At 47.7% G+C, this 26,075-nt stretch overlaps 1 protein-coding gene across 1 annotated transcript in view; it reads left to right on the top strand.

Moving 5' to 3' along the window:
- mast3b (microtubule associated serine/threonine kinase 3b) overlaps positions 1–26,075 on the top strand; it is a 224,362-nt gene that overhangs the window by 152,658 nt on the left and 45,629 nt on the right. The window lies entirely within an intron of this gene.

The following is a 26,075-nucleotide window of genomic DNA, read 5'->3' as shown; positions in this document are numbered from 1 at the left end:
CAATAAACAGACACAAGGGGGCTGCTAAGATGTCCAATCAATGCAGAATAATGGGGGCTGCAGAGTTCTCCAATAAACACAGATAATAGAGGGCTGCAGATACCTCCATTAACACAGACACAAGAGGGCTACAGAGAGCCAAAATAAACATAGACACTAGAGGGCTACAGAGATCTCCAATAAACACAGACACAAGGGGCTGCAGAGCTCAACAATAAACAGACACAAGGGGGATGCAGAGATTTCCAATAAACAGACACTAGAGGACTGCAGAGATCTCCAATAAACACAGACACAAGGGAGCTGCAGAGATCTCCAATAAACACAGACACAAGGGAGCTGCAGAGATCTCCAATAAACACAGACACTAGAGGACTGCAGAGATCTCCAATAAAAAGACACAAGGGGGCTGCAGAGATCTCCAATAAATTCAGACACTAGAGGACTGCAGAGATCTCCAATAAAAAGACACAAGGGGGCTGCAGAGATCTCCAATAAATTCAGACACTAGAGGACTGCAGAGATCTCCAATAAAAAGACACAAGGGGGCTGCAGAGATCTCCAATCAACACAGACACAAGGGAGCTGCAGAGATCTCCAATAAACACAGACATTAGGGGGCTGCAGAGATCTCCAATAAACAGACAAAAGGGGCTGCAGAGATCTCCAATACACACAGACTCTGGTGGCAACTGAGATCTCCAATAAACACAGACACAAGATGGCTGCGGAGATTTCCAATAAACGCAGACACAAGGTGTCAGCAGAGATCTCCAATAAACACAGACACACGATGGCTGCTGAGATTTCCAATAAACGCAGACACAGTGTGTCAGCAGAGATCTCCAATAAACACAGTCACTAGGGAGCTGCAGAGATCTCCAATAAACACAGACACAATGGGGCTGCAGAGATCACCAATAATCACAGACACTAGGCAGCTACAGAGATCTCCAATAAACACAGACCTAAGAGGGATACAGAGATCTCCAATAAACACAGACACAAGGGGGCTGCAGAGATATCCAATAAACACAGACACAAGGGGGATGCAGAGATCTCCAATAAACACAGACACGCGGGGACTGCAGAGATCTCCAATAAACACAGAGAGAAGGGAGCTGCAGATATCTCCAATAAACAAAGTCACAAAGGGGCTACTTAGATCTCCAATAAACACAGACACAAGGGTTTGCATGGATCTCCAATAAGCACAGACACAAGGAGGCTGCAGAGATATCAAAGAAACACAGACACTAGGGGGCTGCAGAGATCTCCAATAAACACAGACACGCGGGGGCTGCAGAGATCTCCAATAAACACAGTCACAAAGGGGCTACTTAGATCTCCAATAAACACAGACACAAGGGGGCTGCAGAGATATCAAAGAAACACAGACACTAGGGGGCTGCAGTTATCTGCCATAAACACAGACACTAGGGGGCTACAGAGATCTCCAATATGCACAGACACAAGGGGCTGCAGAGATCTGAAAGATACACAGACACTAGGGGGCTACAGAGATCTCCAATAAACACATACAGTAGGAGGCTACAGAGATCTCCAATAAACACAGACACTAGGGGGCTACAGATATCTCCAATAAACACATACAGCAGGAGGCTACAGAGATCTCCAATAAACACAGACACAAGGGGCTGCAGAGATCTACAATAAACGGAGACACAAGGTGTCAGCAGAGATCTCCAATAAACAGACACAAAGGGGCTGCAGAGATCCCCAATAAAAAAACACTAAGGAGCTGCAGAGATCTCCAATAAACAAAGACACAAGGAGGCTGCAGAGATCTCCAATAAACAGACACAAGGGGGATGCAGAGATCTCCAATAAACAGACACTAGAGGACTGCAGAGATCTCCAATAAACACAGACACAAGGGAGCTGCAGAGATCTCCAATAAACGGAGACACAAGGTGTCAGCAGAGATCTCCAATAAACAGACACAAAGAGTCTGCAGAGATCTCCAATAAAAAAACACTAAGGAGCTGCAGAGATCTCCAATAAACAAAGACACAAGAGGGCTTCAGAGATCTCCAATAAACAGACACAAGCGGGATGCAGAGAACTCCAATAAACAGACACTAGAGGACTGCAGAGCTCTCCAATAAACACAGACACAAGGGAGCTGCAGAGATCTCCAATAAACACAGAGAGAAGGGGGCTCTAGATAGCTCCAATAAACACAGAGAGAAGTGGGCTGCAGATATCTCCAATAAACACCGACACTAGAGGACTGCAGAGATCTCCAATAAAAAGACACAAAGGGGCTGCAGAGTTCTCCAATAAACGCTGACACAAGGGGGCTGCAGAGATCTCCAATAAACACAGAGAGAAGGGGGCTGCAGATATCTCCAATAAACACAGAAACTAGAGGGCTGCAGAGATCTCCAATAAACAGACACAAGGGGGCTGCTAAGATGTCCAATCAACGCAGAATAATGGGGGCTGCAGAGTTCTCCAATAAACACAGATAATAGAGGGCTGCAGATACCTCCATTAACACAGACACAAGAGGGCTACAGAGAGCCAAAATAAACATAGACACTAGAGGGCTACAGAGATCTCCAATAAACACAGACACAAGGGGCTGCAGAGCTCAACAATAAACAGACACAAGGGGGATGCAGAGATTTCCAATAAACAGACACTAGAGGACTGCAGAGATCTTCAATAAACACAGACACAAGGGAGCTGCAGAGATCTCCAATAAACACAGACACAAGGGAGCTGCAGAGATCTCCAATAAACACAGACACTAGAGGACTGCAGAGATCTCCAATAAAAAGACACAAGGGGGCTGCAGAGATCTCCAATAAATTCAGACACTAGAGGACTGCAGAGATCTCCAATAAAAAGACACAAGGGGGCTGCAGAGATCTCCAATCAACGCAGACACAAGGGAGCTGCAGAGATCTCCAATAAACACAGACACTAGTGGGCTGCAGAGATCTCCAATAAACAGACAAAAGGGGCTGCAGAGATCTCCAATACACACAGACTCTGGTTGCAACTGAGATCTCCAATAAACACAGACACAAGATGGCTGCGGAGATTTCCAATAAACGCAGACACAAGGTGTCAGCAGAGATCTCCAATAAACACAGACACACGATGGCTGCGGAGATTTCCAATAAACGCAGACACAGTGTGTCAGCAGAGATCTCCAATAAACACAGACACTAGGGAGCTGCAGAGATCTCCAATAAACACAGACACAATGGGGCTGCAGAGATCTCCAATAAGAAGGCACAAGGGGGATGCAGGGATCTCCAATAAAAAGACACAAGGGGAATGCAGGGATCTCCAATAAAAAGACACAAGGGGGCTGCAGAGATCTCCAATAACCAGACACAAAGTGGCTGTAGAGATCTCCAATAAACACAGACACAAGGGAGCTGCAGAGATCTCCAATAAACACAGACACTAGGGGGCTGCAGAGATCTCCAATAAACAGACACAAAGGGGCTGCAGAGATCTCCAATTAACACAGAGAGAAGGGGTCTGCAGATACAGACACTAGGGGGCTGCAGAGATCTCCAATAAACAGACTCTGGTGGCAACTGAGATCTCCAATAAACACAGACACAAGATGGCTGCAGAGATTTCCAATAAACGCAGACACAAGGTGTCAGCAGAGATCTCCAATAAACACAGACACACGATGGCTGCGGAGATTTCCAATAAACGCAGACACAATGTGTCAGCAGAGATCTCCAATAAACACAGACACTAGGGAGCTGCAGAGATCTCCAATAAACACAGACACAATGGGGCTGCAGAGATCTCCAATAAACACAGACACTAGAGGGCTGCAGATATCTCCAATAAACACAGAGACAAGGGTGCTGCAGAGATCTCCAATAAGCACAGACACAAGGGGCTGCAGAGATATCAAAGAAATGCAGGCACAAGGGGCTGCAAAGAGCTCTAATAAACAGATGCAAGGGGGCTACAGAGTTCTCCGATAAACACAGAAACTAATTCGCTACAGATTTCTCCAATGAACACAGACACAAGGGGATGCAGAGATCTCCAATAAATACAGACACTAGGGGCTGCAGAGATCTCCGATAAACAGACACAAGGGGGCTGCTAAGATGTCCAATCAACGCAGAATGATGGGGGCTGCAGAGTTCTCCAATAAACTCAGACAATAGAGGGCCGCAGAGATCTCCATTAACACAGACACAAAGGGCTACAGAGAGCTCCAATAAACATAGACACTAGAGGCCTACAGAGATCTCGAAGACACACAGACACAAGGGGGCTACAGAGATCTCCATTAACACAGACACAAGAGGGCTACAGAGATCTCCGATAAACATAGACACTAGAGGCCTACAGAGATGTCGAAGACATACAGACACAAGGGGGCTGCAGAGATCTCCAATAAACACAGACATTAGGGGGCTGCAGAGATCTCCAATACACACAGACACAAGGGGGCTGCAGAGATCTCCAATACACACAGACACAAGGGGGCTGCAGAGATCTCCAATACACACAGACACAAGGGGGCTGCAGAGATCTCCAATAAATACTGACACTAGGGGGCTACAGAGATCTCCACTAAAAACAGACACAAGGGGGCTGCAGAGATCTCCACTAAACACAGACACAAGGTTGCTGCAGAGATCTCCAATAATCACAGACACTAGGCGGCTACAGAGATCTCCAATAAACACAGACACAAGGGGGTTACAGAGATCTCCAATAAAAAGACACAAGGGAGATGCAGAGATCTCCAATAAACACAGACACAAGGGGCTGCAGAGATCTCCAATAATCACAGACACTAGGCGTCTACAGAGATCTCCAATAAACACAAACACCAGAGGGCTACAGAGATCTCCAATAAACACAGACACAAGAGGGCTGCAGAGATCTTCAATAAACACAGAGAGAAGGGCGCTGCAGAGATCTCCAATAAAAAGACACAAGGGGGATGCAGAGATCTCCAATAAACACAGACACAAGGGGCTGCAGAGATCTCCAATAAACACAGACACAAGGGGCTGCAGAGATCTCCAATAAATACAGACACTAGGGGCTGCAGAGATCACCAATAATCACAGACACTAGGCAGCTACAGAGATCTCCAATAAACACAGACCTAAGAGGGATACAGAGATCTCCAATAAACACAGACAATAGGGGGCTGCAGAGATATCCAATAAACACAGACACAAGGGGGATGCAGAGATCTCCAATAAACACAGAGAGAAGGGGGCTGCAGATATCTCCAATAAACAAAGTCACAAAGGGGCTACTTAGATCTCCAATAAACACAGACACAAGGGTTTGCATGGATCTCCAATAAGCACAGACACAAGGAGGCTGCAGAGATATCAAAGAAACACAGACACTAGGGGGCTGCAGAGATCTGCAATAAACACAGACACTAGGGGGCTGCAGAGATCTCCAATAAACAGACAAAAGGGGCTGCAGAGATCTCCAATAAACACAGAGAGAAGGGGTCTGCAGATACAGACACTAGGGGGCTGCAGAGATCTCCAATAAACACAGACACTAGAGGGCTGCAGAGATCTCCAATAAACAGACACAAGGGGGCTGCTAAGATGTCCAATCAACGCAGAATAACGAGGGCTGCAGAGTTCTCCAATAAACACAGATAATAGAGGGCTGCAGATACCTCCATTAACACAGACACAAGAGGGCTACAGAGAGCTCCAATACACACAGACACAAGGGGGCTGCAGAGATCTCCAATAAATACTGACACAAGGGGGCTACAGAGATCTCCAATAAACACAGACACAAGGGGGCTGCAGAGATCTCCAATAAACATAGACACTAGAGGGCTGCAGAGATCTCCAATACACACAGACACAAGGGGCTGCAGAGATCTCCAATAAACACAGACACAAGGGGGCTGCAGAGATCTCCAATAAATACTGACACAAGGGGGCTACAGTGATGTCCAATACACACTGACACTCGGGGGCTCCAGAGATCTCCACTAAAAACAGACACAAGGGGGCTGCAGAGATCTCCACTAAACACAGACACAAGTTTGCTGCAGAGATCTCCAATAAAAAGGCACAAGGGGGATGCAGGGATCTCCAATAAAAAGACACAAGGGGAATGCAGGGATCTCCAATAAAAAGACACAAGGGGGCTGCAGAGATCTCCAATAACCAGACACAAAGTGGCTGTAGAGATCTCCAATAAACACAGACACAAGGGAGCTGCAGAGATCTCCAATAAACACAGACACTAGGGGGCTGCAGAGATCTCCAATAAACAGACACAAAGGGGCTGCAGAGATCTCCAATTAACACAGAGAGAAGGGGTCTGCAGATACAGACACTAGGGGGCTGCAGAGATCTCCAATAAACAGACTCTGGTGGCAACTGAGATCTCCAATAAACACAGACACAAGATGGCTGCGGAGATTTCCAATAAACGCAGACACAAGGTGTCAGCAGAGATCTCCAATAAACACAGACACACGATGGCTGCGGAGATTTCCAATAAACGCAGACACAATGTGTCAGCAGAGATCTCCAATAAACACAGACACTAGGGAGCTGCAGAGATCTCCAATAAACACAGACACAATGGGGCTGCAGAGATCTCCAATAAACACAGACACTAGAGGGCTGCAGATATCTCCAATAAACACAGAGACAAGGGTGCTGCAGAGATCTCCAATAAGCACAGACACAAGGGGCTGCAGAGATATCAAAGAAATGCAGGCACAAGGGGCTGCAAAGAGCTCTAATAAACAGATGCAAGGGGGCTACAGAGTTCTCCGATAAACACAGAAACTAATTCGCTACAGATTTCTCCAATGAACACAGACACAAGGGGATGCAGAGATCTCCAATAAATACAGACACTAGGGGCTGCAGAGATCTCCGATAAACAGACACAAGGGGGCTGCTAAGATGTCCAATCAACGCAGAATGATGGGGGCTGCAGAGTTCTCCAATAAACTCAGACAATAGAGGGCCGCAGAGATCTCCATTAACACAGACACAAAGGGCTACAGAGATCTCCATTAAACATAGACACTAGAGGCCTACAGAGATCTCGAAGACACACAGACACAAGGGGGCTACAGAGATCTCCATTAACACAGACACAAGAGGGCTACAGAGATCTCCGATAAACATAGACACTAGAGGCCTACAGAGATGTCGAAGACACACAGACACAAGGGGGCTGCAGAGATCTCCAATAAACACAGACATTAGGGGGCTGCAGAGATTTCCAATACACACAGACACAAGGGGGCTGCAGAGATCTCCAATAAATACTGACACTGGGGGCTACAGAGATCTCCACTAAAAACAGACACAAGGGGGCTGCAGAGATCTCCACTAAACACAGACACAAGGTTGCTGCAGAGATCTCCAATAATCACAGACACTAGGCGGCTACAGAGATCTCCAATAAACACAGACCCAAGGGGGTTACAGAGATCTCCAATAAAAAGACACAAGGGAGATGCAGAGATCTCCAATAAACACAGACACAAGGGGCTGCAGAGATCTCCAATAATCACAGACACTAGGCGTCTACAGAGATCTCCAATAAACACAAACACCAGAGGGCTACAGAGATCTCCAATAAACACAGACACAAGGGGGCTGCAGAGTTCTTCAAAAAACACAGAGAGAAGGGCGCTGCAGAGATCTCCAATAAAAAGACACAAGGGGGATGCAGAGATCTCCAATAAACACAGACACAAGGGGCTGCAGAGATCTCCAATAAACACAGACACTAGGGGCTGCAGAGATCACCAATAATCACAGACACTAGGCAGCTACAGAGATCTCCAATAAACACAGACCTAAGAGGGATACAGAGATCTCCAATAAACACAGACAATAGGGGGCTGCAGAGATATCCAATAAACACAGACACGCGGGGGCTGCAGAGATCTCCAATAAACACAGAGAGAAGGGAGCTGCAGTTATCTCCAATAAACAAAGTCACAAAGGGGCTACTTAGATCTCCAATAAACACAGACACAAGGGTTTGCATGGATCTCCAATAAGCACAGACACAAGGAGGCTGCAGAGATATCAAAGAAACACAGACACTAGGGGGCTGCAGAGATCTCCAATAAACACAGTCACAAAGGGGCTACTTAGATCTCCAATAAACACAGACACAAGGGGGCTGCAGAGATATCAAAGAAACACAGACACTAGGGGGCTGCAGTTATCTGCCATAAACACAGACACTAGGGGGCTACAGAGATCTCCACTATGCACAGACACAAGGGGCTGCAGAGATCTGAAAGAAACACAGACACTAGGGGGCTACAGAGATCTCCAATAAACACATACAGTAGGAGGCTACAGAGATCTCCAATAAACACAGACACTAGGGGGCTACAGATATCTCCAATAAACACATACTTTAGGAGGCTACAGAGATCTCCAAGAAACACAGACACAAGGGGCTGCAGAGATCTACAATAAACGGAGACACAAGGTGTCAGCAGAGATCTCCAATAAACAGACACAAAGGGGCTGCAGAGATCTCCAATAAAAAAACGCTAAGGAGCTGCAGAGATCTCCAATAAACAAAGACACAAGGAGGCTGCAGAGATCTCCAATAAACAGACACAAGGGGGATGCAGAGATCTCCAATAAACAGACACTAGAGGACTGCAGAGATCTCCAATAAACACAGACACAAGGGAGCTGCAGAGATCTCCAATAAACACAGAGAGAAGGGGGCTGCAGATATCTCCAATAAACACAGACACTAGAGGACTGCAGAGATCTCCAATAAAAAGACACAAGGGGGTTGCAGAGATCTCCAATAAACACAGACACTAGAGGACTGCAGCGATCTCCAATAAAAAGACACAAAGGGGCTGCAGAGTTCTCCAATAAACACAGACACAAGGGGGCTGCAGAGATCTCCAATAAACACAGAGAGAAGGGGGCTGCAGATATCTCCAATAAACACAGACACTAGAGGGCTGCAGAGATCTCCAATAAACAGACACAAGGGGGCTGCTAAGATGTCCAATCAACGCAGAATAATGGGGGCTGCAGAGTTCTCCAATAAACACAGATAATAGAGGGCTGCAGATATCTCCATTAACACAGACACAAGAGGGCTACAGAGAGCCAAAATAAACATAGACACTAGAGGGCTACAGAGATCTCCAATAAACACAGATACAAGGGGCTGCAGAGCTCAACAATAAACAGACACAAGGGGGATGCAGAGATTTCCAATAAACAGACACTAGAGGACTGCAGAGATCTCCAATAAACACAGACACAAGGGAGCTGCAGAGATCTCCAATAAATTCAGACACTAGAGGACTGCAGAGATCTCCAATAAAAAGACACAAGGGGGCTGCAGAGATCTCCAATCAACACAGACACAAGGGAGCTGCAGAGATCTCCAATAAATTCAGACACTAGAGGACTGCAGAGATCTCCAATAAACAGACAAAAGGGGCTGCAGAGATCTCCAATAAACACAGAGAGAAGGGGTCTGCAGATACAGACACTAGGGGGCTGCAGAGATCTCCAATAAACACAGACACTAGAGGGCTACAGAGATCTCCAATAAACACAGTCACAAAGGGGCTACTTAGATCTCCAATAAACACAGACACAAGGGGGCTGCAGAGATATCAAAGAAACACAGACACTAGGGGGCTGCAGTTATCTGCCATAAACACAGACACTAGGGGGCTACAGAGATCTCCACTATGCACAGACACAAGGGGCTGCAGAGATCTGAAAGAAACACAGACACTAGGGGGCTACAGAGATCTCCAATAAACACATACAGTAGGAGGCTACAGAGATCTCCAATAAACACAGACACTAGGGGGCTACAGATATCTCCAATAAACACATACTTTAGGAGGCTACAGAGATCTCCAAGAAACACAGACACAAGGGGCTGCAGAGATCTACAATAAACGGAGACACAAGGTGTCAGCAGAGATCTCCAATAAACAGACACAAAGGGGCTGCAGAGATCTCCAATAAAAAAACGCTAAGGAGCTGCAGAGATCTCCAATAAACAAAGACACAAGGAGGCTGCAGAGATCTCCAATAAACAGACGCAAGGGGGATGCAGAGATCTCCAATAAACACAGACACAAGGGAGCTGCAGAGATCTCCAATAAACACAGAGAGAAGGGGGCTGCAGATATCTCCAATAAACACAGACACTAGAGGACTGCAGAGATCTCCAATAAAAAGACACAAGGGGGTTGCAGAGATCTCCAATAAACACAGACACTAGAGGACTGCAGCGATCTCCAATAAAAAGACACAAAGGGGCTGCTGAGTTCTCCAATAAACACAGACACAAGGGGGCTGCAGAGATCTCCAATAAACACAGAGAGAAGGGGGCTGCAGATATCTCCAATAAACACAGACACTAGAGGGCTGCAGAGATCTCCAATAAACAGACACAAGGGGGCTGCTAAGATGTCCAATCAACGCAGAATAATGGGGGCTGCAGAGTTCTCCAATAAACACAGATAATAGAGGGCTGCAGATACCTCCATTAACACAGACACAAGAGGGCTACAGAGAGCCAAAATAAACATAGACACTAGAGGGCTACAGAGATCTCCAATAAACACAGATACAAGGGGCTGCAGAGCTCAACAATAAACAGACACAAGGGGGATGCAGAGATTTCCAATAAACAGACACTAGAGGACTGCAGAGATCTCCAATAAACACAGACACAAGGGAGCTGCAGAGATCTCCAATAAATTCAGACACTAGAGGACTGCAGAGATCTCCAATAAAAAGACACAAGGGGGCTGCAGAGATCTCCAATCAACACAGACACAAGGGAGCTGCAGAGATCTCCAATAAATTCAGACACTAGAGGACTGCAGAGATCTCCAATAAACAGACAAAAGGGGCTGCAGAGATCTCCAATAAACACAGAGAGAAGGGGTCTGCAGATACAGACACTAGGGGGCTGCAGAGATCTCCAATAAACACAGACACTAGAGGGCTACAGAGATCTCCAATAAACAGACACAAGGGGGCTGCTAAGATGTCCAATCAACGCAGAATAACGGGGGCTGCAGAGTTCTCCAATAAACACAGATAATAGAGGGCTGCAGATACCTCCATTAACACAGACACAAGAGGGCTACAGAGAGCCAAAATAAACATAGACACTAGAGGGCTACAGAGATCTCCAATAAACACAGATACAAGGGGCTGCAGAGCTCAACAATAAACAGACACAAGGGGGATGCAGAGATTTCCAATAAACAGACACTAGAGGACTGCAGAGTTCTCCAATACACACAGACACAAGGGGCTGCAGAGATCTCCAATAAATACTGACACAAGGGGCTACAGAGATCTCCAATACACACAGACACAAGGGGCTGCAGAGATCTCCAATAAATACTGACACAAGGGGCTACAGAGATCTCCAATACACACAGACACAAGGGGCTGCAGAGATCTCCAATAAATACTGACACAAGGGGCTACAGAGATCTCCAATACACACAGACACAAGGGGCTGCAGAGATCTCCAATAAATACTGACACAAGGGGCTACAGAGATCTCCAATACACACAGACACAAGGGGGCTGCAGAGATCTCCAATAAATACTGACACAAGGGGGCTACAGTGATGTCCAATACACACTGACACTCGGGGGCTCCAGAGATCTCCACTAAAAACAGACACAAGGGGGCTGCAGAGATCTCCACTAAACACAGACACAAGTTTGCTGCAGAGATCTCCAATAAAAAGGCACAAGGGGGATGCAGGGATCTCCAATAAAAAGACACAAGGGGAATGCAGGGATCTCCAATAAAAAGACACAAGGGGGCTGCAGAGATCTCCAATAACCAGACACAAAGTGGCTGTAGAGATCTCCAATAAACACAGACACAAGGGAGCTGCAGAGATCTCCAATAAACACAGACACTAGGGGGCTGCAGGGATCTCCAATAAACAGACACAAAGGGGCTGCAGAGATCTCCAATTAACACAGAGAGAAGGGGTCTGCAGATACAGACACTTGGGGGCTGCAGAGATGTCCAATAAACACAGACACAAGGGGGCTGCAGAGATCTCGAATAAACACAGACACTAGAGGGCTGCAGAGATCTCCAATAAAAAGACACAAGGGGGCTGCTAAGATTTCCAATAAACGCAGAATGATGGGGGCTGCAGATTTTTCCAATAAGCTCAGACAATAGAGGGCTGCAGAGATCTCTATTAACACAGACGCAAGAGGGCTACAGAGATCTCCAATAAACATAGACACTAGAGGGCTGCAGAGATCTCGAATACACACAGACACTAGGGGGCTGCAAAGATCTCCAATAAACACAGACACAAGGGGGCTGCAAAGATCTCCAATAAACACAGACATTCAGGGCTACAGAGATCGCCAATAAGCACAGACACAAGGGGGCTGCAGAGATCTCCAATAAACAGAGACAAGGGGTCTGCAGAGATCTCCAATAAACACAGACAATAGAGGACTACAGAGATCTACTTTAACACAGACACAAGCGTGCTACAGAGATCTCCAATAAACATAGACACTGGAGGGCTACAGAGATCTCCAATACACACAGACTCTGGTGGCAACTGAGATCTCCAATAAACACAGACACAAGATGCCTGCGGAGATTTCCAATAAACGCAGACACAAGGTGTCTGCAGAGATCTCCAATAAACACAGACACTAGGGAGCTGCAGAGATCTCCCATAAACACAGACACAATGGGGCTGCAGAGATCTCCAATAAACACAGACACTAGAGGGCTGCAGATATCTCCAATAAACACAGACACTAGAGGACTGCAGAGATCTCCAATAAAAAGACACAAGGGGGCTGCAGAGATCTTCAATAAACACAGACACAAGGGAGCTGCAGAGATCTCCAATAAACACAGACACTAGAGGACTGCAGAGATCTCCAATAAAAAGACACAAGGGGGCTGCAGAGATCTTCAGTAAACACAGACACTAGAGGACTGCAGAGATCTTCAATAAAAAGACACAAGCGGGCTGCAGAGATCTCCAATAAACACAGACACAAGGGAACTGCAGAGATCTCCAATAAACACAGACACAAGGGGGCTGCAGAGATCTCCAATAAACAGACACAAAGGGGCTGCAGTGATCTCCAATAAACACAGACACTAGGGGGCTACAGAGATCTCCAATAAACAGACACAAGGGGGCTGCTAAGATGTCCAATCAATGCAGAATGATGGGGGCTGCAGATTTCTCCAATAAGCTCAGACAATAGAGGGCTGCAGAGATCTCTATTAACACAGACGCAAGAGGGCTACAGAGATCTCCAATAAACATAGACACTAGAGGGCTGCAGAGATCTCGAATACACACAGACACAAGGGGGCTGCAAAGATCTCCAATAAACACAGACATTCAGGGCTACAGAGATCTCCAATAAGCACAGACACAAGGGGGCTGCAGAGATCTCCAATAAACAGAGACAAGGGGTCTGCAGAGATCTCCAATAAACACAGACAATAGAGGGCTACAGAGATCTACTTTAACACAGACACAAGGGGGCTACAGAGATCTCCAATAAACATAGACACTGGAGGGCTACAGAGATCTCCAATACACACAGACTCTGGTGGCAACTGAGATCTCCAATAAACACAGACACAAGATGCCTGCGGAGATTTCCAATAAACGCAGACACAAGGTGTCTGCAGAGATCTCCAATAAACACAGACACACGATGGCTGCGGAGATTTCCAGTAAACGCAGACACAATGTGTCAGCAAAGATCTCCAATAAACACAGACACTAGGGAGCTGCAGAGATCTCCCATAAACACAGACACAATGGGGCTGCAGAGATCTCCAATAAACACAGACACTAGAGGGCTGCAGATATCTCCAATAAACACAGACACTAGAGGACTGCAGAGATCTCCAATAAAAAGACACAAGGGGGCTGCAGAGATCTTCAATAAACACAGACACAAGGGAGCTGCAGAGATCTCCAATAAACACAGACACTAGAGGACTGCAGAGATCTCCAATAAAAAGACACAAGGGGGCTGCAGAGGTCTTCAGTAAACACAGACACTAGAGGACTGCAGAGATCTTCAATAAAAAGACACAAGCGGGCTGCAGAGATCTCCAATAAACACAGACACAAGGGAACTGCAGAGATCTCCAATAAACACAGACACAAGGGGGCTGCAGAGATCTCCAATAAACAGACACAAAGGGGCTGCAGTGATCTCCAATAAACACAGACACTAGGGGGCTACAGAGATCTCCAATAAACAGACACAAGGGGGCTGCTAAGATGTCCAATCAATGCAGAATGATGGGGGCTGCAGATTTCTCCAATAAGCTCAGACAATAGAGGGCTGCAGAGATCTCTATTAACACAGACGCAAGAGGGCTACAGATATCTCCAATAAACATAGACACTAGAGGGCTGCAGAGATCTCGAATACACACAGACACAAGGGGGCTGCAAAGATCTCCAATAAACACAGACATTCAGGGCTACAGAGATCTCCAATAAGCACAGACACAAGGGGGCTGCAGAGATCTCCAATAAACAGAGACAAGGGGTCTGCAGAGATCTCCAATAAACACAGACAATAGAGGGCTACAGAGATCTACTTTAACACAGACACAAGGGGGCTACAGAGATCTCCAATAAACATAGACACTAGAGGGCTACAGAGATCTCCAATACACACAGACTCTGGTGGCAACTGAGATCTCCAATAAACACAGACACAAGATGCCTGCGGAGATTTCCAATTAACGCAGACACAAGGTGTCTGCAGAGATCTCCAATAAACACAGACACGCGATGGCTGCGGAGATTTCCAGTAAACGCAGACAAAATGTGTCAGCAGAGATCTCCAATAAACACAGACACTAGGGAGCTGCAGAGATCTCCCATAAACACAGACACAATGGGGCTGCAGAGATCTCCAATAAACACAGACACTAGAGGGCTGCAGATATCTCCAATAAACACAGACACTAGAGGACTGCAGAGATCTCCAATAAAAAGACACAAGGGGGCTGCAGAGATCTTCAATAAACACAGACACAAGGGAGCTGCAGAGATCTCCAATAAACACAGACACTAGAGGACTGCAGAGATTTCCAATAAACACAGACACAAGGGAGCTGCAGAGATCTCCAATAAACACAGGCACAAGGGAGCTGCAGAGATCTCCAATAAACACAGGCACTAGAGGACTGCAGAGATCTCCAATAAAAAGACACAAGGGGTCTGCAGAGATCTCCAATAAACACAGACACTAGAGGACTGCAGGACTGCAGATATCTCCAATAAAAAGACACAAGGAGGCTGCGGAGATCTCCAATAAACACAGACACAAGGGGGCTGCAGAGATCTCCACTAAAAAGACCCAAGGGGGTTGCAGGGATCTCCAATAAAAAGACACAAGGGGGATGCAGAGATCTCCAATAAATCAGACAATAGGGGGCTGCAGAGATCTCCAATAAACACAGACACAAGGGGGCTGCAGAGATCTCCAATAAACACAGACAATAGGGGGCTGCAGAGATCTCCAATAAACACAGACAGAAGGGGGCTGCAATGATCTCCAATAAATACAGACACTAGAGAGCCGCAGACATCTCCAATAAACAGAGACATTAGAGGGCTACAGAGATCTCCAATAAACACAGACACGAGGGGGCTGCAGAGATCTCCAATAAACACAAAAATGAGGGGGCAGCAGAGATCTCCAATAAGCACAGACACAAGAGGGCTGCAGTGGTCTCCAATAAACACAGACACAAGGGGACTGCAGAGATCTCCAATAAACACAAAAATGAGGGCGCAGCAGAGATCTCCAATAAGCACAGACACAAGAGGGCTGCAGTGATCTCCAATAAACACAAACATGAGGGGGCTACAGAGATCTCCAATAAGCACAGACACAAGGGGTCTGCAGAAATCTCCAATAAACACAGACAGTAGAGGGCTACAGAGATCTCCAATGCACACAGACACAAGGGGGCTGCAGAGATCTCCAATAAACACAGACACAAGGGGGCTGCAGAGATCTCCAATAAACTCAGTCACAAGGTGGTTGCAGAGATCTCCAATAAACTCAGACACAAGGGGGCTGCAGAGATCTCCAATAAACACAGACACAAGGGGGCTGCAGAGGTCTCCAATAAACACAGACACAAGGGGGCTGCAGAGGTCTCCAATAAAGACAGACACTAGTTCGCTACAGAGTTCTCCAATGAACACAGGCACAAAGGGATGCAGAGATCTCCCATAATCACAGACAATAGGGGGCTGCAGAGATCTCCAATAAACACAGACACTAGGGGGCTGCAGAGATCTGCAATAAACACAGACACTAGGGGGCTACAGAGATCTCCAATAAACAGACACTAAGGAGCTGCAGAGATCTCCAATAAACAGACACTAGAGGACTGCAGAGATCTCCAATAAACATAGACACAAGGGAGCTGCAAAGATCTCCGATAAAAACAGACACAAGGGATTTGCAGAGATCTCCAATAAACACAGGCACTATAGGACTGCAGAGATCTCCAATAAACACAGACACTAGGGGGCTGCAGAGATCTGCAATAAACACAGACACTAGGGGGCTACAGAGATCTCCAATAAACAGACACTAAGGAGCTGCAGAGATCTCCAATAAACAGACACTAGAGGACTGCAGAGATCTCCAATAAACATAGACACAAGGGAGCTGCAAAGATCTCCGATAAAAACAGACACAAGGGATTTGCAGAGATCTCCAATAAACACAGGCACTATAGGACTGCAGAGATCTCCAATAAAAAGACACAAGGGGGCTGCAGAGATCTCCAATAAACACAGACACTAGAGGACTGCAGAGATCTCCAATAAAAAGACACAAAGGGGCTGCAGAGATCTTCAATAAACACAGACACAAGGGGGCTGCAGAGATCTCCAATAAACAGACACAAAGGGGCTGCAGAGATCTCCAATAAACACAGAGAGAAGGGGTCTGCAGATACAGACACTAGGGGGCTGCAGATATCTCCAATAAGCACAGACACTAGAGGGCTGCAGAGATCTCCAATAAACAGACACAAGGGGGCTGCTGAGATGTCCTATCAACGCAGAATAATGGGGGCTGCAGAGTTCTCCAATAAACACAGATAATAGAGGGCTGCAGATATCTCCATTAACACAGACACAAGAGGGCTACAGAGATCTCCAATACACACAGACACAAGGGGGCTGCAGAGATCTCCACTAAAAAGACACAAGGGGGTTGCAGGGATCTCCAATAAAAAGACACAAGGGGGATGCAGAGATCTCCAATAAATCAGACAATAGGGGGCTGTAGAGATCTCCACTAAACATAGACACTAGGTGGCTGCAGAGTTCTCAAATAAGCACGGACATGCGGGGACTGCAGGGATCTCCAATAAACACAGACACAAGGGGGGCTGCAGAGATCTCCAATAAACACAGACACAAGGGGGCTGCAGAGATCTCCAATAAACACAGACAGAAGGGGGCTGCAGAGATCTCCAATAAACAGAGGCACTAGAGGGCTACAGAGATCTCCAATAAAAAGACACAAGGGGGCTGCAGAGATCTCCAATAAACACAGACGCTAGAGGACTGCAGAGATCTCCAATAAAAAGACACAAGGGGGCTGCAGAGATCTCCAATAAACACAGACGCTAGAGGACTGCAGAGATCTCCAATAAACACAGGGAGAAGGGGTTTGCAGATACAGACACTAGGGGGCTGCAGATATCTCCAATAAGCACAGACACTAGAGGGCTGCAGAGATCTCCAATAAACAGACACAAGGGGGCTGCTAAGATGTCCTATCAACGCAAAATAATGGGGGCTGCAGAGTTCTCCAATAAACACAGATAATAGAGGGCTGCAGATATCTCCATTAACACAGACACAAGAGGGCTACAGAGATCTCCAATACACACAGACACAAGGGGGCTGCAGAGATCTCCACTAAAAAGACACAAGGGCGTTGCAGCGATCTCCAATAAAAAGACGCAAGGGGGATGCAAAGATCTCCAATAAATCAGACAATAGGGGGCTGCAGAGATCTCCAATAAACACAGACACAAGGGGCTGCAGAGATCTCAAATAAGCATGGACACGCAGGGACTGCAGGGATCTCCAATAAACACAGACACAAGGGGGGCTGCAGAGATCTCCAATAAACACAGACACAAGGGGGCTGCAGAGATCTCCACTAAAAAGACACAAGGGGGTTGCAGGGATCTCCAATAAAAAGACACAAGGGGGATGCAGAGATCTCCAATAAATCAGACAATAGGGGGCTGTAGAGATCTCCACTAAACATAGACACTAGGTGGCTGCAGAGATCTCAAATAAGCACGGACATGCGGGGACTGCAGGGATCTCCAATAAACACAGACACAAGGGGGGCTGCAGAGATCTCCAATAAACACAGACACAAGGGGGCTGCAGAGATCTCCAATAAACACAGACAGAAGGGGGCTGCAGAGATCTCCAATAAACAGAGGCACTAGAGGGCTACAGAGATCTCCAATAAAAAGACACAAGGGGGCTGCAGAGATCTCCAATAAACACAGACGCTAGAGGACTGCAGAGATCTCCAATAAAAAGACACAAGGGGGCTGCAGAGATCTCCAATAAACACAGACGCTAGAGGACTGCAGAGATCTCCAATAAACACAGGGAGAAGGGGTTTGCAGATACAGACACTAGGGGGCTGCAGATATCTCCAATAAGCACAGACACTAGAGGGCTGCAGAGATCTCCAATAAACAGAGATAATAGAGGGCTGCAGATATCTCCATTAACACAGACACAAGAGGGCTACAGAGATCTCCAATACACACAGACACAAGGGGGCTGCAGAGATCTCCACTAAAAAGACACAAGGGCGTTGCAGCGATCTCCAATAAAAAGACGCAAGGGGGATGCAAAGATCTCCAATAAATCAGACAATAGGGGGCTGCAGAGATCTCCAATAAACACAGACACAAGGGGCTGCAGAGATCTCAAATAAGCATGGACACGCAGGGACTGCAGGGATCTCCAATAAACACAGACACAAGGGGGGCTGCAGAGATCTCCAATAAACACAGACACAAGGGGGCTGCAGAGATCTCCACTAAAAAGACACAAGGGGGTTGCAGGGATCTCCAATAAAAAGACACAAGGGGGATGCAGAGATCTCCAATAAATCAGACAATAGGGGGCTGTAGAGATCTCCACTAAACATAGACACTAGGTGGCTGCAGAGATCTCAAATAAGCACGGACATGCGGGGACTGCAGGGATCTCCAATAAACACAGACACAAGGGGGGCTGCAGAGATCTCCAATAAACACAGACACAAGGGGGCTGCAGAGATCTCCAATAAACACAGACAGAAGGGGGCTGCAGAGATCTCCAATAAACAGAGGCACTAGAGGGCTACAGAGATCTCCAATAAAAAGACACAAGGGGGCTGCAGAGATCTCCAATAAACACAGACGCTAGAGGACTGCAGAGATCTCCAATAAAAAGACACAAGGGGGCTGCAGAGATCTCCAATAAACACAGACGCTAGAGGACTGCAGAGATCTCCAATAAACACAGGGAGAAGGGGTTTGCAGATACAGACACTAGGGGGCTGCAGATATCTCCAATAAGCACAGACACTAGAGGGCTGCAGAGATCTCCAATAAACAGACACAAGGGGGCTGCTAAGATGTCCTATCAACGCAAAATAATGGGGGCTGCAGAGTTCTCCAATAAACACAGATAATAGAGGGCTGCAGATATCTCCATTAACACAGACACAAGAGGGCTACAGAGATCTCCAATACACACAGACACAAGGGGGCTGCAGAGATCTCCACTAAAAAGACACAAGGGCGTTGCAGCGATCTCCAATAAAAAGACGCAAGGGGGATGCAAAGATCTCCAATAAATCAGACAATAGGGGGCTGCAGAGATCTCCAATAAACACAGACACAAGGGGCTGCAGAGATCTCAAATAAGCATGGACACGCAGGGACTGCAGGGATCTCCAATAAACACAGACACAAGGGGGGCTGCAGAGATCTCCAATAAACACAGACACAAGGGGGCTGCAGAGATCTCCAATAAACACAGACAGAAGGGGGCTGCAGTGATCTCCAATAAATACAGACACTAGAGAGCTGCAGAGATCTCCAATAAACAGAGACACTAGAGGGCTACAGACATCTCCAACAAACACAGACACGAGGGAGCTGCAGAGATCTCCAATAAACACAGACAGAAGGGGGCTTCCAGTGATCTCCAATAAGCACAGACACAAGAGGGCTGCAGTGATCTCCAATAAACACATACATGAGGGGGCTGCAGAGATCTCCAATAAGCACAGACACAAGGGGTCTGTAGAAATCTCCAATAAACACAAACACCAGGAGGCTGCAGAGATCTCCAGTAAACACACACACGAGGGCTGCAGAGATCTCCAATAAACACAGACACTAGGGGGCTGCAGAGATCTCCAATACACACAGAAACAAGGGGGCTACAGAGATCTCCAATAAACACAGACACAATGGGGCTACAGAGATCTCCAATAAACACAGACACTAGGGGGATGCAGAGATCTCCATTAAACACAGACACAAGGAGGCTACAGAGATCTCCAATGAACACAGACGCTTGGGGGATGCAGAGATCTCCAATAAACACAGAGACAAGGTGGCTGCAGAGATCTCCAATAAACAGACACAAGGGGGCTGCAGATTGGCTCCAGTGGTAGCTAGGGAGCTCAGTTATGTACAGACACTGTGGGGAGACAGAGATCTCCGGAACACACAGACATGAGGAGGCTACAGCGAGCTCTGTTTTACAAAGATGCTAAGGGCAGCATTTTCCACCCCAGAGACTAAGTGCAGTTACAGGTTGGAAAAGCGGCATGTTTCCTAGCAGCCGTCATAGCAGCTTTACATCTCACATCGTCTGCTTTTCAGCTGATTTTATATGTGTGAATGTGAAGCATGCCATATCGCGGTATGGGGCAGGCTGGGATTCATCCGCCCGGCTGTTACCTCGTCGGCCTATCTTTCCAAGCACCATATTTCAACCACACCCATGCACATCCTTCAACCTCTGCAGCCCAGGAGTTGTCATGAAAAGGACAAGGATGGCCCCCAGAAGTAAGAAGCCCACAGTGCCAAAGTTTAGTGACACTGCACCGATGGTACTCCTTGATGCTGTGGAGGAAATGGCGGGACATACTTTTCCCCCGTGATGAGGCCAATGTCCACCAATGCCAGCTTGGGAGGAGGTCACCAGGGCAGCCAGAGCTAACCCACCCCAGAGGAGAACTGCCATCCTCTGCAGGAAGACAATGAGTGATCTCATTCCCTCTGCCTGAGTAACTCAACTGTCTCCTCACTCTCACCTCTCACCTCTCACCTCTCACTCTCACAAAGCCATCAGGCTTTTGCAGGATTACAATCCACAGGGATCTCACACACTACCAGCACAAGGAACGTCACCGCTGACTCTCTCTCACACACTGTAACATCGTCAGCTCTTCTCACATCCTGCACAACTCACATCCTCAGCACTGACAGAAGTCCACACAGCAGGGAGGCATGCTTATCATCTGCTTTGGCATCTGTCCTGTTCGTGGTTTGTCCATCTGCCTTTATGATGAACAAGATCTCCCACAACAACAGGGAGAGTTGACTGGAGGGGGATGCCTGAGCTCAGGCACCTCACTCAATATGAAGAGCAGGCAGCAGAACTGACCAGCGAGGACTGTGCCTGTGCTGAGGGTGAGATTGGCATCACCCAAGCCAGAGAGGACCCATTATCAGCTCTTCAGACAGCAGGCGAAACTGAGAATGCTTTGCTATTTTGGTAACAAAGCAGCCAGTCACTCATTACCTCTTCTCTCTTTAACAAGCACCAGCAGGAAGAGCAAGAGGCCCACTAACAGCCAGCCCATCAGCACCTCAGATGAGGATCCTCAGCCACACAGCATGAAGACCTGTCACAGTGTTCACCTGCACCCTCCACCAGCGCAGAGACACTCACCTCAGTGGCACATAGTTCAAGAGCAGGCTTGGGGTCAACTACTCGCAGTGAATGTAGCAGATGTGAGCCACCACATCCCTTGACATGTGAAGGCATCTACGCCACTCTCTCTCGCTCATCTGGAGGAATAAAAGGCATCTTCTGTACACCCTTGGTCTTGCCAGATGCCTCCGCTCAATGGCTCTGTCAGCCTCAGCTTCTGGGTTTTGAGGGGGCCCCGCTGGCCCTTGTTCCTTGGGGTGAGGCTCTTCCCTTTGCCCAGCCTGATGGCGACGGGCCCTCTTCCTTCTTAGCTGCCTGATTGGCAAGATGAACGCAACGTTGTCTGCTCCACCCATGGGGCACTCGTGCTTATGTCTGTGGAAGCATTGAACAGAAGCATGAATGAACATAAACCTGCAATGGTCACCTTCCAGCCACTAACCACTGAGTCTTTGTGGAGCTCATGGGTCACTTTCATACCAGTCATTACATCCCCGCCGGGATCTACAGGCTGCCAATGCCTCCCCTGACTGTGACTGACTGCTCTGCGGCCCAGTATCAAGCCACCAACCCACAGGACCAGTGTGTGAGGGACTACCCATGCTCTGCGCACCATGCTGGACATGACTGACACAGGACGGGCAGACCCTTCCCCTCCCTGGACTGGGATTAGGACAGGCGTGCCAAGCACATCCCTCTAAATTTTGGGACAGAGCCACAGGACTGTATTTGCTTTGTGACCCCGATTTAATTTAATCATGCCAGCAGGCACTGCATGCCCCGTCTCCAGAGACACCGAGCCGCAGACATAGCCGGGGAATCGGTCTAGAAAACCCCATTGACAGCCCGCTGCTGGAATCTATTAATGGCCAACTTGGCCAGGCCCAGAATCAGGCTTTCAAGCAGATCCTCATCCTTGCCCGATCCCTCCACACTGGGCGGCCAAAGATCAGGGGCTTGGGGCTGAAGTGGAACCAAAACTTAAGGAGTAAATCTTTAAGGAAACTAAAACGGTGGTTCAACCTACAGACACACAAATGTACGAACATATGAATTAGGAGCAGGAAAAGGCCACTCGGCCCCTTGAGCCTGCTCCATCATTCAACAAAATCATGGCTGATCTGATTGTAACCTCAACCCCGCATTCCTGTCTACCCCGATAACCTTTCACCCCCACGTTAATCAAGAATCTAGCTCTGCCTTAAAAATATTCAAAGACTCTGCTCCCACCACCTTTTGAGGGAGAGAGTTCCAAAGACTCACAACCCTCTGAGAGAAAAAAATTCTCCTCATCTCTGTCTTAAATGAGCGACCCTTTATTTTTAAATAGTGACCCCTTGTTCTAGATTCTCCCACAAGAGGAAACATTCTCTCCACATCCACCCTGTCAAGACCCCTTAGAGTCTTAAAGGTTTCAATTAAGTCGTCTCTTACTCTACTAAACTCCAGTGGATACAAAGATAAAAACAAAAAAACTGCAGATGCTGGAAATCCAAAACAAAAACAGAATTACCTGGAAAAACTCAGCAGGTCTGGCAGCATCGGCGGAGAAGAAAAGAGTTGACGTTTCGAGTCCTCATGACCCTTCGACAGAACAGTTCTGTCGAAGGGTCATGAGGACTCGAAACGTCAACTCTTTTCTTCTCCGCCGATGCTGCCAGACCTGCTGAGTTTTTCCAGGTAATTCTGTTTTTGTTCCAGTGGATACAAGTCTAACCTGTACAGCCTTTCCTCATAAGACAACCTGTCCATTCCAGGTATTAGTCTGGTAAACCTTCCCTGAACTGCTTCCAACATATTTACATCTTTCTTTAAATAAGGAGACCAGTACTGTGCAGAATATTCCTGATGTGGTCTCACCAGTGTCCTGTACAACTGAAGCATAAACTCCCTACTTATGTAATCAATTCCCCTCGTAATAAGCAATAACATTCTATTAGCTTTCCTCATTATCTACTGTACCTGTATACTTATCTTTAGTGAGGCTGCAGGCGGCCTGGGAGTCTGTGAACCATTGGAGCCTCCAGTTGTGTGGGACTGCTGCATGCAGCAACCTCCGTGCCAGATCCATGGTGGAAAGTGGAAGGACTCCCACATAGAGAGCGCTCCACTGGGAACCCCGCCACCGTCAGACAGCAGGACGGAGCGCTAGGGCATGGCCAGACAGTTGACGAGGGTGAGGATGTGAAGGGTGTGCAGCAGCAGCCCATGCAGGAAACCCCACCACACCGAGTGAAAGGGCACGGGGGGAATCTCCATGAGACGGCTCAAGTCGTGGGGCCTCAGCTCCCAAGGGAGGTTTTGAGGTTTGGGGCCAATGTGAAACTCCATCCGAGTATTGGTACGTTCAGACGGGAGTCCACCGCACCCTTGAGCTGCCTTGAGACCACGTGTGCAGTAAGGACCAAGCACTACATTCTTGAGGTTTTGAATGACATCAGCTGCGAGCTGGACACCCACCGGCACACAACACACCAATTCAAATGGTGACATCCCGCCAAGGAAAATTGTGACCTATTTTTATGCCAGCATGTACCTGGCTTTTGGGCACTCTCTACACTTCCTCGTCCTGCCCACCATCACACCCGCTGCTGACAGGACCGGAAAATCGCACCTAAGGGCAGGAGAGTGACCATATAGAGGCAGACACAAGGGTGCGATAAACAGTTCTATAACATACTGTGACTACAGGGGACAGCAGATTGCTTCAACAGCTACTGTAGATTGTTATTGTCTCCTGTGCTCTGCCCAAAGGCAACTCCTTGGCTCATTATCTGCTGAAACCTCATCCTGAGCCATTTTCTCGGCAGCTTTTTGTCATTGGTAGTTTGCCATTGCTTTCCACGCTCAGGGGCAGGGCGAGGAGGCAAGACCTAAGTCTATCGCAGCCAGAACAGGAATTGAACCCATGCTGTTGGCATTATTCTGAATCACATGGTAGCTATCTAGCCAACAGAGCTAATGAGCCCCATTCTTGTATCTATATGGTGCCTTTAACATGAGACAACCTCCCGTGTGGCAGGGGCAGCATTGGGCTGTGATGGAAAGTGGGAAGGTGCTGCTGGTGATGACACGAATGTATGGCCTGAAGCTCATCTTGGGTCAAATATGATATCAATGTTTCGGTGGAGACCGGATCCTTCTCAATGTTTAGTTGGAGGGAAGGATGTAAATAGTCTGATTTAAGGTTGGATACTTATCAGGAAGAGGAACAGAATTTGTAATGGGGACCAATGACAATGGTTTCAATCTTCCCTACATTAAATTGAATGACATTTTTGTTCATCCAGTACTGGATATCAGATAAGAGCTTTGATAATTTAGTGACAGTGGGAGCATTACACAGCGAGAGACTAGGGGGCAGGAGTGAGCTCCTACACCTGGGTCACCCGCTGGTAGGAAAACAGGTGGGCGGACCTGTAAATTAGAGGCCGAGCCATTGGCAGCATGCCCACCCACCCCACCACAATTTTACAGGTGGTGGGGGAGGCATCGGTTGGCCCACCCCACCAATTGAGGCCTTTAGAGGGTTACTATTGCCCAGTCAGGGGCTTTGTTCCATCGCCATTCAGATTTAATGAGCAGTAGGAGAGGCCGGCACCCCAATGTGTAGCCCGGCAAGTTTAACCCTGCGGGCAGCTGGCCAGTGAAGGGGTGGGGGATACCTCAGGGCCCCTTATCCAAATTGGAGGCTTGCCTCCATGGTTTTGCCTCCCTGGGACCACCCTATCCCCCTGCTCTGTCCAACATGCCACCCAACCCAATCACTGGGGCCTGCCAACCTGACCCCGGTAAAATCCTGGACTGATCTGGGTTTCAGGCCATCTTGGTTCCTCTGCCACCTAGGCCTCCTGCAGTACCAGCAGCAGCCACCAAACCTGGTGAGGCACTGTGCTGCTGGCCTCTGATTGGCCAGCTGCTCTAAGAGGCAGGACTTCTTCCTGGAGCTGGATGGAAATCCCCCCTCATAACAAATTAAAGGGCCATCACCCCCAAGTAGAGG

Source organism: Carcharodon carcharias, chromosome 14 (genome assembly GCF_017639515.1).
Source record: "Carcharodon carcharias isolate sCarCar2 chromosome 14, sCarCar2.pri, whole genome shotgun sequence".
NCBI lineage: Eukaryota > Metazoa > Chordata > Chondrichthyes > Lamniformes > Lamnidae > Carcharodon > Carcharodon carcharias.
The sequence above is the reverse complement of the archived record's forward strand: the minus strand, read 5'-3'. Positions and strand labels throughout refer to the sequence as shown.